Source organism: Pseudorca crassidens, chromosome 3, assembly GCF_039906515.1.
Source record: "Pseudorca crassidens isolate mPseCra1 chromosome 3, mPseCra1.hap1, whole genome shotgun sequence".
Lineage (NCBI taxonomy): Eukaryota > Metazoa > Chordata > Mammalia > Artiodactyla > Delphinidae > Pseudorca > Pseudorca crassidens.
Genome location: NC_090298.1, coordinates 32727075 through 32739264, shown reverse-complemented (window position 1 = coordinate 32739264; position 12190 = coordinate 32727075). Strand labels below are relative to the sequence as shown.

Sequence of the window (12190 nt, the reverse complement as noted above, 5' to 3'; positions counted from 1 at the left end):
TAGAAAAAAGAAAACAATAGCAAAGATCAATAAAACTAAAAGTTGGTTCTTTGAGAACATAAACAAAATTGATAAACCATTAGCCAGACTCATCAAGAAAAAGAGGGAGAGGACTCAAATCATAAAATTAGAAATGAAAAAGGAGAAGTTAGAACAGACACCGCAGAAATACATAGCATCCTAAGAGACTACTACAAGCAGCTCTATGCCAATAAAATGGACAGCTTGGAAGAAATGGACAAATGCTTAGAAAGGTATAACCTTCCAAGACTGAACCAGGAAGAAACAGAAAATATGAACAAACCAATCACAAGTAATGAAATTGAAACTGTGATTAAAAATCTTCCAACGGGGCTTCCCTGGTGACGCAGTGGTTGAGAGTCCGCCTGCCGATGCAGGGGACACGGGTTTGTGCCCCTGTCTGGGAAGATCCCACATGCCGCGGAGCGGCTGGGCCCGTGAGCCATGGCCGCTGAGCCTGCGCGTCCAGAGCCTGTGCTCCGCAACAGGAGAGGCTGCAACAGGAGAGGCCACAAAGTGAGAGGCCGGCGTACCGCAAAAAAAATTAAATCTTCCAACAAACAGAAGTCCAGGACCAGATGACTTCACAGGTGAATTCTATCAAACATTTAGAGAAGAGCTAACACCCATCCTTCTCAAACTCTTCCAAAAAATTGCAGAGGAAGGAACACTCCCAAACTGATTCTATGAGGCCACCATCACCCTGGTACCAAAACCAGACAAAGATACTACAAAAAAAGAAAATTACAAACCAATATCACTGATGAATATAGATGCAAAAATCCTCAACAAAATACAAGCAAACAGAATCCAACAATACATTAAAAGGATCATACACCATGATCAAGTGGGATTTATCCCAGGGATGCAAGAATTCTTCAATATATGCAAATCAATCAATGTGACACACCATATTGCAAACTGAAGAATAAAAACCATATTATCATCTCAATAGATGCAGAAAAAGTTTTTGACAAAATTCAACACCCATTTATGATAAAAACTCTCCACAAAGTGGGCATAGAGGGAACCTACCTCAACATAACAAAGGCCATATATGACAGACCCATAGCAAACATCATTCTCAATGGTGAAAAACTGAAAGCATTTCCTCTAAGATCAGGAACAAGAAAAGGATGTCCACTCTCACCACTATTATTCAACATAGTTTAGGAAGTCCTAGCCGTGGCAATCAGAGAAGAAAAAGAAATAAAAGGAATACAAATTCAAAAAGAAGAATTAAAACTGTCACTGTTTGCAGGTGACATGATACTACACATAGAGAATCCTAAAGATGCCACCAGAGAACTACTAGAGCTAATCAATGAATTTGGTAAACTTGTAGGATAAAAAATTAATGCACAGAAATCTCTGGCATTCCTATAAACTAATGATGAAAAATCTGAAAGAGAAATTAAGGAAACACTCCCATTTACCACTGCAACAAAAAGAATAAAATACCTAGGAATAAACCTACCTAGGGAGACAAAAGACCTGTATGCAGAAAACTATAAGACACTGATGAAAGAAATTAGAGATGATACTAACAGATGGAGAGATATACCATGTTCTTAGATTGGAAGAATCAATATTGTGAAAATGACTGTAGTACCCAAAGCTCTACAGATTCAATGTAATCCCTGTCAAATTACCAGTGGCATTTTTTATGGAACTAGAAAAAAAGTCTTAAAATTTGTATGGAAACACAAAAGACCCCGAATAGCCAAAGCACTCTTGAGGGAATAAAACGGAGCTGGAGGAATCAGACTCCCTGACTTCAGACTTTAAAGCTACAGTAATCAAGACAATAGAATTACCATATGATACAGCAATCCCACTACTGGGTTTATACCCAGAGAAAACCGCAATTCAAAAAGACACATGCACCCCAATGTTCATTGCTGCACTATTTACAATAGCCAGGTCATGGAAGCAACCTAAATGCCCTTTGACAGATGAATGGATACAGAAGATGTGGTACATATATACAATGAAATATTACTCAGCCATAAAAAGGAACAAAATTGGGTCATTTTTTGAGACGTGGATGGATCTAGAGACTGTCATACCGAGTGAAGTAAGTCAGAAAGAGAAAAACAAATATCGTATATTAACGCATATATGTCAAACCTAGAAAAATGGTACAGATGAAACGGTTTTCAGGGCAGGAATTGAGACACAGATGTAGAGAACAAATGTATGGACACTAAGGGGGTAAATCCACGGGGAAGGTAGTGGTGGGGGTGTGATGAATTGAGTGATTGGGATTGACATGTATACACTCGTGTATAAAATTGATGACTTATAAGAACCTGCTATATAAAAAAAAATAGAAAAAACCTATTTATAAAAAAGAAGGAAAGTCATGATCCTATGATGTGTTAGGGAAAACCAGGACTTATCAAAAACTCTGGCTTTAGATCTCCTTTCTACCATGTGCTTGAACTCCATTTACCTTTCTTTAACAATAAGAATTTACCAGGCTTTTGGGAAGATCAAAAGAGATATTATATACGGAATTTTTAAAAAATGTGATTAATAGTTCTAATAATAGAATTAGTAATGGGTGTAAAATACCAAACTCCAGAATGTCTTTTGTCAGATATACGAGTGTTCATAGAAAAATATTGAGATCATTTATAGCCTGGAATAAGCAATCTTAGTAAAGCACAGACTTTAATCTAGATAATGGCGAAGTGCCACGTACTAGAACTAGCACATAAGCAAGGAATCACCAGTACCCTCAGGAGGGAATGATGGAATGCATGAATGAGAGGGTATGTGAAAACCCAGAGTAGCTGAAGTCATGTAACACCCTGGAAAATTGAGGGCCCCTGGGAAAAGAGGGTGGCTAGGTGTTAAGATCAGGATATACACCATGGAAAGGTTGAAATTGAGAATATCACAGTTTTAATGAGAAAAGGTGCAACTGACAGTAAAGAGCTCCATGATGACAAAGGTGAGAGAAATTGTTCATTTCATGGCAAAGTCTTGTTACTGTGACTTATAGGAGAGAAAAAGTGAGGTCAGAACTGTGAGGTGATTATATTATTTAATCCTGATTACAAAATACTGAATGCATTTTCTTCCACATTCAAAAGGAGAACAAATAGAATAAAAATGAGTTGGGGAGAGGTGTGGGGGAAGGATTCCACATATTCTGTAGACTGAGGTTTCAAATACCAACCATCTCTGTGTGTGGAATCTCCCATAGCCCTCCATTTCTTTTTTTCTTTTTTTTTAAAATAAATTTATTTATTTATTTTTGGCTGTGTGGGTCTTCTTTGCTGTGCACAGGCTTTCTCTAGTTGCGGCAAGCGGGGGCTACTCTTTATTGCGGTGAGCGGGCTTCTCATTGTCGTGGCTTCTCTTGTTGCGGAGCACGGGCTCTAGGTGCGCGGGCTTCAGTAGTTGTGGCACGTGGGCTCAGTAGTTGTGGCTTGCGGGCTCTAGAGCACAGACTCAGTAGTTGTGGTGCACAGGCTTAGATGCTCCGTGGCATGTGGGATCTTCCCGGGCAAGGGCTCGAACCCATGTCCCCTGCATCGGCAAGCGGATTCTTAACCACTGAGCCACCAGGGAAGCCCCACCCTCCATTTCTTATATCTAGTTTTTATTTTCCTCAAATCACATTCTGGATCCCTTGCTGATGAGCTGCCGCCCCCTGTCTTTTTTTTATTATTATTATTCAAAGAGAAGTCACAAAAATTATAATCATCCTCATCAGTTCACTCAGTCCCATGTAATTTTTGTTTTTCATCTTGATCTTTTGTTAGTGCCGCCCCCTGTCTTGATGGGCTTGTTGAAATCTTCCTTTTCTAAGCAGTTCTCTCCACACAGATCTTTTCACACGCTGGGAAGGAAGTGTCTAGAAAACCCCAGAGATGGCCTCCTCTCCCCACCCCGGCACTTTCAGTTTCTAGCTTCTCGTCAACTGCAGAAAGGAACTCAAATCCCAGGCGTGGGGTCAAGGTGTGTTTTTGTGTGTTGAGAGGGATCTGGGGGCTGAGAAAAAAAGAGAGCAGGACATTTCTATCTTATTTTTCCTATGCCAAGGAGTATCTTTCTCTGCCATCAAGAATGTTTTATTTCAAATTTCATATGTTTTTAGCAAAGTGAGTTTTCTTTTGCTGGTTTATACTCCTTGTATATGAAAATAGAATAACCATTAGAAATAGTAGATGAAAATAAGATCTCTTTGAGGTGACAGAGTTGGAGGTACAGGAAAAATGAAAGGACTTATATTGTATTATGATGTGCATATTAAATATTATCCTAAGATCCAAATAAGCCCCTAGGAAGAGATCTATGAAACTACTTCAATTATCTACGATTTCATTAGACAAAATGTAAATTCCTCCGAGCTTATCCTCTGATTTGGTATAGTTTATGCAGGCTAAGTGAATAATGTCATAAGCAAATGTAAGATAAATTTGCTATAAATGCTATATAAAATGGAATAACAAAACCACATGGCGTCAGGACTGTTTGTTGTTCTATATTATCTACATCCTGTCGCCATTCCATTAGCATCAAGAAGTCAAAAACTTACAGCAGAACAAATTTCAGAAACACATAGAAAGTCATAGGTAATTTCCTCATCCATTAATGGTTAAGCCATCAGAGACCATGCCAAAGTCAAAACTGTATTTGTGCAGGAGCTATTTGGTCAGATGACCAGGAAGAGGTTTGAAGGTTCTAATTTGTAGAATGATGGTGATTTTCAAGCCTGTCTTTGAAGACAAAGGGTACCCAAAAGCCTAACTGATCAATATGCCTGGAGAGCTCAAGGTGCCACAGCATTTGGGAGGTGGGTCTTTACCGGTTAAGTTTACCAGTAAAGTTTTACCAGCTTTAAGTTGCTGTGTGACCTGGCTACCTCTACTTCAATTCACCCTAGAAGAGAGAACCCAGTAGGAACCAGGAAAGAGTGCAGAGCAGCAGGTGCCAGAGATCCCAGAAGAGGGAATGATGATACACAGTGACAAATGCAGAGGTTTTCTGCTAAGATGCCCAGGCCAGCCTCCTGAGGACAAAAGGCCACATTGACCTGCGTCAAGGAAAGCCATGCACACACAGCTCCTGGAGAGACCCCACTCATGCCAGGTGTTTTCTTCCTACTATATTTCGCCTCACAACACGAGGTTGGGGTGGTCTGCAGTTCCCTTTCCACCTTCATAAGTCACTGACAAAAATGTAAGGGGTTGTCACAGTCGGACACCACTTCTCCCACTGCCAGTTCCTCCTCCCTATGCTTTGCCCAGCCTGCAGCAGCCCGCTCCCACCCCAAGAACTCAATTTGTGGTGAGAAGCACGTTCCCACATCCTGTTGAAGAGGGGCCTGATGCTCCCTTCAGCATCAGAGGCTCAGCCAACTGGAATCCATCACAGCCCATTCGCCATGAAGTAAACATTCCGTTAAGCAAGGAGCTCTCAAGGATAGATTCATGACTGGGTTCAATGCTCCTCAAGAGGCTAAGGAAATCTTTTTTCCTACTTTCATCTGTGTGATCAGTCATGAAGAAATTCAAGTAAATTCAGCCTGTCAGCCATATGTTTAATAGCGATTATGGAAAGAAATGTGCAGGCATTATGGGAGTGCTTATTTGGGTATGGGGTGGCAGAGGGGGGTTGTTTTTGAGGAAGAAAATAAAACCAGGTCCCTGCTTTTACATCTCCTTAAGAAAACAGAGTACACACATTAAATACATAAATTATGATTCATTAAGTACCTAAATATTTAGACAGTGTTAACAGGGATGAAAAAAAAGTTTACTGCAGTTTCAGTGTCTAGAGTGGAGCTTGCCATCTACTATCTTGTGAAGCATTGTCAAAAGTACTGTGTTTTCAACCATTAACTCTATCTTGACAACCAAAAACAATTAAAGTCATTTTATTACATAATTTCTAACAATAGAAGTTTTAAGAAAATTTATTTTCAGACAAAAATAATCCCCCTCCCCCCAAAAAATCCCTTTTCCAAGTTTACTGGGTATAGCAGATCAAGTCACTTTGAAGAGAAAAGACAACTTATCACTCTGTGTGTGTATGTGTGTATGTGTGTGTTGGGAAGTGGGGGAGGGCTTGGCTTGGTCATGAGGAATATATCTGTTGTTTTGTTTTCTTTAATCTAGGCAGTATAAATCCATGATGCTAAATACTACTATTGCTCTATGAAAGTTTGAGCTGCTTGAGTCTATTCCAAATTTTCACCAGCCTGCTTCCTACCTCAAGGATGGTAAATGTATCTGGCTTAACAGAAGAACTATCTTTTCTGTCTTTTTGCTATACCTCTGGTCAATCCTGGGCTGAGTGGATCCTAAATTTGAATAACATGAGCCATCACCTCAGCAGAAGCTGTGTTCTCCCATGCAGCACGCCACCCTCACCTGCCTTCTTTCCTCTTCTACCCGTGCTGGGCAGGACTAGGGCGGGCTTCCTGGAACAGTTTCCCACTACATATGCATCTCCTTGCACCCTGATGCCACAGATGCCACTCTACCTGGGGTTCTGTTCTGGACAGTGGTGGCAGTGGTAGGAACTAATTTTGTTCTGTGAGAAGCACTAGCAATTCAGACCAAATAAATCATGAGTATTGACAAGTTATCTCAACATAGCAATAAAAAAAAAAAGAAAACCTACACATGGTAGAATTGATCAATGATGAAAGAAAGAAAGAACAAGGAGAGTCAGAGAGGTAGAGGGAGAAAGAGACCAGTTTGGATAAACTATTGTTATTTACCAACTCCCTCATGATTAAAAGCATTAGATGCAATCAAGTGAAATCATTTTCTTCTCTTATTCCTTGGGCTCTATTTAGGAAAGAATAACAGCATCCATAAGAGTGATTCATTCTCCTCATGCTTTAATTACAAAAGTGACACTAACATGTATTAAGGAGGTAAAATTAGGCTCAAAGTTATTTTAAATTCATTAGTTACCCACGATTCATGGGTGTTTTATTTCTTTTGTGCTTTACAAATGAAACTTTACAAAGATGAGACTTTCAAAGACAAGGAACTTTGAAAACAATCTAGTGATAGTCTTTTGTATTATTAGTTTCTCTACAGTTACTTGTAGGTTTTAGAGTGTATTACATTATAAAAATTAAAAGCAGAATTTCTGGTAAGATATTTCCAATTATTCAGGAGCAAGAGGATTAGCTCAGGGATTCTCAATCTCAGCACTATTTCGACTGATAATTCTTAGTTTCGGGGTCTGTTCTGGGCATTGTAAGATGTTTAGCAGCAGCCCTGGCCTCTATTCACTAGTTGTCAAGAGCACTTTCTCAGTCCACCATTTCAATCAAAGATATCTCCAGACATTGCCAAAATTGCCCCAATATGAGAACTGCTGCATTAACCTAATGCTCAGGATATATTTAAAACCAAACAAAATCCAGTTACCAATGTTGTTAATTTTCCATATGAAAATATGTAGATGAACTAGCTGCAAAAGAAAACATTTTCTTGATGTGTAGTTTCTTGATGTCTGTCCTAAATGCCATCTCAGCCTTTGTTTAAGTATGTACTTGATTTATTGCCTTTATGTAAGTTGCTGAAAGCAAAAAAGATTTTCTGGAATCTGGAGTTGTTAACTAGAAGTACAGAGGATATAGCTAAAGCATTTTTGCATCTTCCCAGGGACTGTGAAAAGCATGTTAAATTTATGTTAGTGAAGGTATATAATTCTGAGGAAGGGGAAAACATGGGGGCTAAAGGAAATTCATTTCTGTCAAGAGCATCTCTACAATTACACCTGTATGATTATAGAGCAATGCATGGGAGTAGTTTTGGCTAAACATTGTTCAGACATTCTCTGACTTCAAATGGTTTGATTTAGGATTTTTCAACGTTATAATGATGCAATATGCATCTACGAAAAACCGAACTTTGAATTTTGATCTTTTCCCAGGCTAGCAGTATGTGGTACGATACTCTCTCGTGATGCTCACAGCTTCCAGTCAGCTGTGCAATCATGAGGGTAAACAACCCATATACTTGCAGCCATTCCATCCACATACAACCATCCTGCTTTACTTTCAGTCCAGTATTAAATAAATTACCTGAGGTATTCAACACTTTATTATAAAATAGGCTTTGTGTTAGATGATGTTGCCCAACTATAGGCTAATGTAAGTGTTCTGGGTACATTTAAGGTAGGTTGGGCTAAGCTATGATGCTTGGTAGTGAGGTGTATTAAATGCATTTTCTATTTAGGATATTTTCAACTTACAATGGGTTTATCTGGATGTAACTATCATAAGTGGAGAAAGAGCTGCACAAACTCATTAACAGCTGGAATTAATGACAATTTGTTCAAATAAATTTGGAAAATAAATTTCAAGTAAATTTCAAGATAAAATGTTGGTTTTACTTAAATATCTTAAACTCTGAGATCTCCTAGATTGTGAAATGCCTCTTCTTAAGAATAAACAGAAGGCCCATCTTTAAATCATTAAAAGTTAAAGAGGTCCTGCAAATTAATGGAAGGGGTTAGTAAGGGAGAAACTGGATGTAAATTATGTGAGAACTCTCTGTACTATCTTCTGAATTCTTCTGTAAGTCTAAAACTGTTGTAAAAAATAAAGAAATTAAGTCTATTTTTTAAGAGATGGTGCAAATAATATGCACTGATATGGGTCCAATTATCAAGGGGGAAAAGGGAGAATTAGTATTGAAAATATTTAACAGCTGGAATTGCACAGGCACCAAGCAATCAGAGTGGCTGCTGACCACACATCCAGCTGAGCTGGTGTGTAGCAACTTAGTATCGGTTCAGGAAACAAGCAAGGTGCAAAGCAGGGGTTTCCATTTGTGCAAAAAGCAGGGACAGAAAGGATGTGCGTGTGTGTTTATTTTTATATATTTGTATATGCACAGTTAGAAATATACATAAAAAACTGATAACAGTGGTTGACTGACTCTAGAGAGGAACTGGGTAAATTCACCATGTAATTATTGTTTAAAGCAGGTCAATTTTGAGAGTAAAAGGGAGCATTATTAATAATTATTCCAGAACAACAGGCATGAACTTGTACTGTACTGATAAGTCAGTATTTATGATCCCCATAGAACTGGGGTATGAGGGCTTGGAGGGTCAGGGTTTAGAGCAAGCTTACTTTTCCCTTTTTCATGAAATACATTGCTCTTACCCTCTTTTAAACTTTTTTAGAGTAAAAAGAGCCCTAGAAAATGGAATGAAATGAGAATGAGAGAATGTCAAAAAAATTTTAATCATTTTTGCCTTTCTATCATTATCATAAAGAAAGAAATCTAGCTATTAAGATTAAGGGCGAATCTGGGTGTTGAAAATTTTATCTGATAAACTTATTAAGAGTTGTAACAACTAAAAACCTCTAAAGCTAAGCAGTCAGTATAAGAGATTAAATAGTTGTAGAGTTCAAGCTATTGATTTACGAGACATATTAGTAAGTTCAGATGCTGTTACTGTTTCTTCAATGTGTCCCACATAGGAACCTGTGGCTCTTTCTTTCCCTGTCTTTCAATATACAGTTGAAAGTTTCAGAGCGGGGGAAACCAAACTCAAACATCATAAACTCTATGATGTTATCCAGCAGTATGTTTGTTTCAGTCATATTAATTTAAAATTAAGATGCAACATTAATGATTGTAACTTCAGAATTTGGTCACCTGGAGAAATGATGTTATGTGACTAGTGAATTCGAAAAAAAAAACTCATGATGGCAGACAATCCTTGGATGTATATTACATGTGATTCTTGATCTAAGAACTTTACATGCATTAACTCATTTAATCCTAATTAAAAAACAAAACCCGGTGAGAAATAGGTACTCATTATTCTCATTTTATAGGTAAAGAAAACTGAGTTTCAGAGAGGTTAAGTAATTTGCTTGATCACACAGCTAGTGAGTAGCAAAGTCAAGGCTGGAACCCAAGTCAATGATTTCAGAGACGTTGCTATTAACCATGATACTGCACTGCCTCCTGGTTTTGAGTTGGCATCTGGGACTTAAATTCCAAATCAGCCACTTCCATATTTTCTAAACTAAAACCAGGGTGTGCAGTTTGACAATGTATTAGCGTGTCTCATGGATTTCCCCCCATGAAATCCAAGTTGTGAAGTTGTTGTGACTAAATAAGATATCACTTAAATCCTTTAGTTTCTGTTTTGTCACCAATGCAGTGAGAGAGGTAGAATAGATAATTTCAAAGTCTTCACTTTCTTTATAAAAATAGAAAACCCTCCCAGGTTCCAGGCATTCTTTAAAATGCCTTACAGATATTGATTTCTTTTAAAGCCCTATGACACGACTCTTTATTCCCTTAACAGAGGTGAGCAAACTGAGGCCCAGGGAGCTTATATACCTCACGTTACAGTAAATAGCTGATCAGACTCAAAACCTGGCTCCCTAGTCGATGCTCTTAACCACTCTACTCTGCAGCCTCTTATCATTCTGGACTAAACTGTAGATCTAGAATATAAATGACAAAATATAGAGTGAGTCTAGAATAAAAGATTCTTCCCTAGAGACAGACTTTCTTCCAGGTGGGGAGAAAATTTTTGTATTGATACTTTTTTATGCATCTTGTGTTAAGGTTTAAAGTCCTTTGCAGCTATGATCTCCCAGGAGGCACAGGGTAGGATCCGTCTTCACCTGTTCCCTCTGCCAGCACCCAAACTCTCCCTGGTTCTGCTGCCTTCCTGCCTATTACCTCTGGGGATTACTTGAGGATTTGAGAAAATCATGGGGATAAAAAAAATGGTCAAAGGAGGCAAGGTAGAAAACAAGATATTTTCAGCAACTTGGATACAAGGTAGTAAATTAAAGAAACAAAACCAAGCTGGAAATTGCTCCTTTCACCTCATTTTTGCCTCCTGCCTAGGTTGCTTACCCCAGTCCTGAAAGACTGTAGTTTGGTGTGGAGAGAAACTCTTGCTGAAGGGACCATTTCTTTTAAAATCACCATTCACAGTATTCATCTCAGTGCCAACCTGAACAATTTCCCAAATATATTAGAATCCCGAGAGTTCTATACAAAGGGGAATGAGACAGTTTCTGGACTTTGGAGCCCGAGACAGACCTGAGTCTGCACCCCTGTCCTCACAGTTCCTGGCTGTGAGCCCTTGAATATGCTACTTAACGTTTCTAATAATAATTTCCTTACATTGAGCCCAGGCTGAGGGCCAGGCAGGCACTTTACAAATTCTATCTCTAACACACATGACAATTCTGGCAGATATGCTCTCTTATCCCCATTGTACAGATTGTGCAACTGAGGCCCTGCTAATCAACTAGGATTCCAACCAAGTTCCCATGCTCTTACGTGATGTCCTCCTGCAGTTTCAACCTCAATCTTCTTTCCTGTGACATGGAGTTAAATAATGCCATCATCCAAAAGAATGAGATGAGGCGACATAGATGACTTGCCTGGTTCAGAATCAAGCACACGTGTTTACGCGCTAAACGGTGGTTCTTAGTATTAGGAAAGGAAGTAATACAGGGGCATGTAGCAGGGCCTGCTGTGCTACGTGAGTTAAGAGGAGGGAGCAATTCCTCCCAACCGGACAGGATCTGGTTTTGTAGTATCTGAGTGGGGCCTTGAGAGAAGAAATACGCTTAGCAATGACAGGTGAGGATAGGAAGTAAGAAAACGTTTTCTAGGTGAATTTTAAGGCAAAAAATGGAAACTGTTGTGGCTACCTGTGATTTTTTTTTCTAAGCCTCAGATTTTCAAATATTCCTAAAAGAACTAGAAAAGTTCAACTCCTGGCTTTTGAGAGAAAAAGCAAACCCACCATGAATTCTTACAGGTTACATGGGATTATAGTCGCAGAGAAAGGTGACTGCCTGCCCTCTTTACTAGGTAATACCCTAGTTCTAGACAGGGGGACAGAGACTGGAGAAACCAGCACCTGGAAATGAGATTTTCCAGCCTGTCCCTGCACGTTCCTTGTCACCTTCCCTGTGCTCCAGACTGTGTCCCTTGAAAATGGGCGCAGTCTGCCTGCTAGTCTGGTTCCAGTTGAATCCTTTACGCTAATATGTATCAATAAGTAGAAAAACTCATTTTATTGCTTATGTATAAAACTGAGTGGGTTTTTCTGCCACATCTCCCTGTTAGGAAACAGATGGACCTTCAATATAGGTGGGAACAAGAACAGGCTTGCAAACACAAAATGTCAA

The 12190-nt window shown here is 39.0% G+C and overlaps 1 protein-coding gene across 3 annotated transcripts in view; it reads left to right on the top strand.

Annotated features, from left to right (window-relative positions):
* Positions 1-12190, top strand: part of FYB1 (FYN binding protein 1) — a 180274-nt gene that overhangs the window by 65104 nt on the left and 102980 nt on the right. The gene's annotated exons all lie outside the window — the stretch shown is intronic.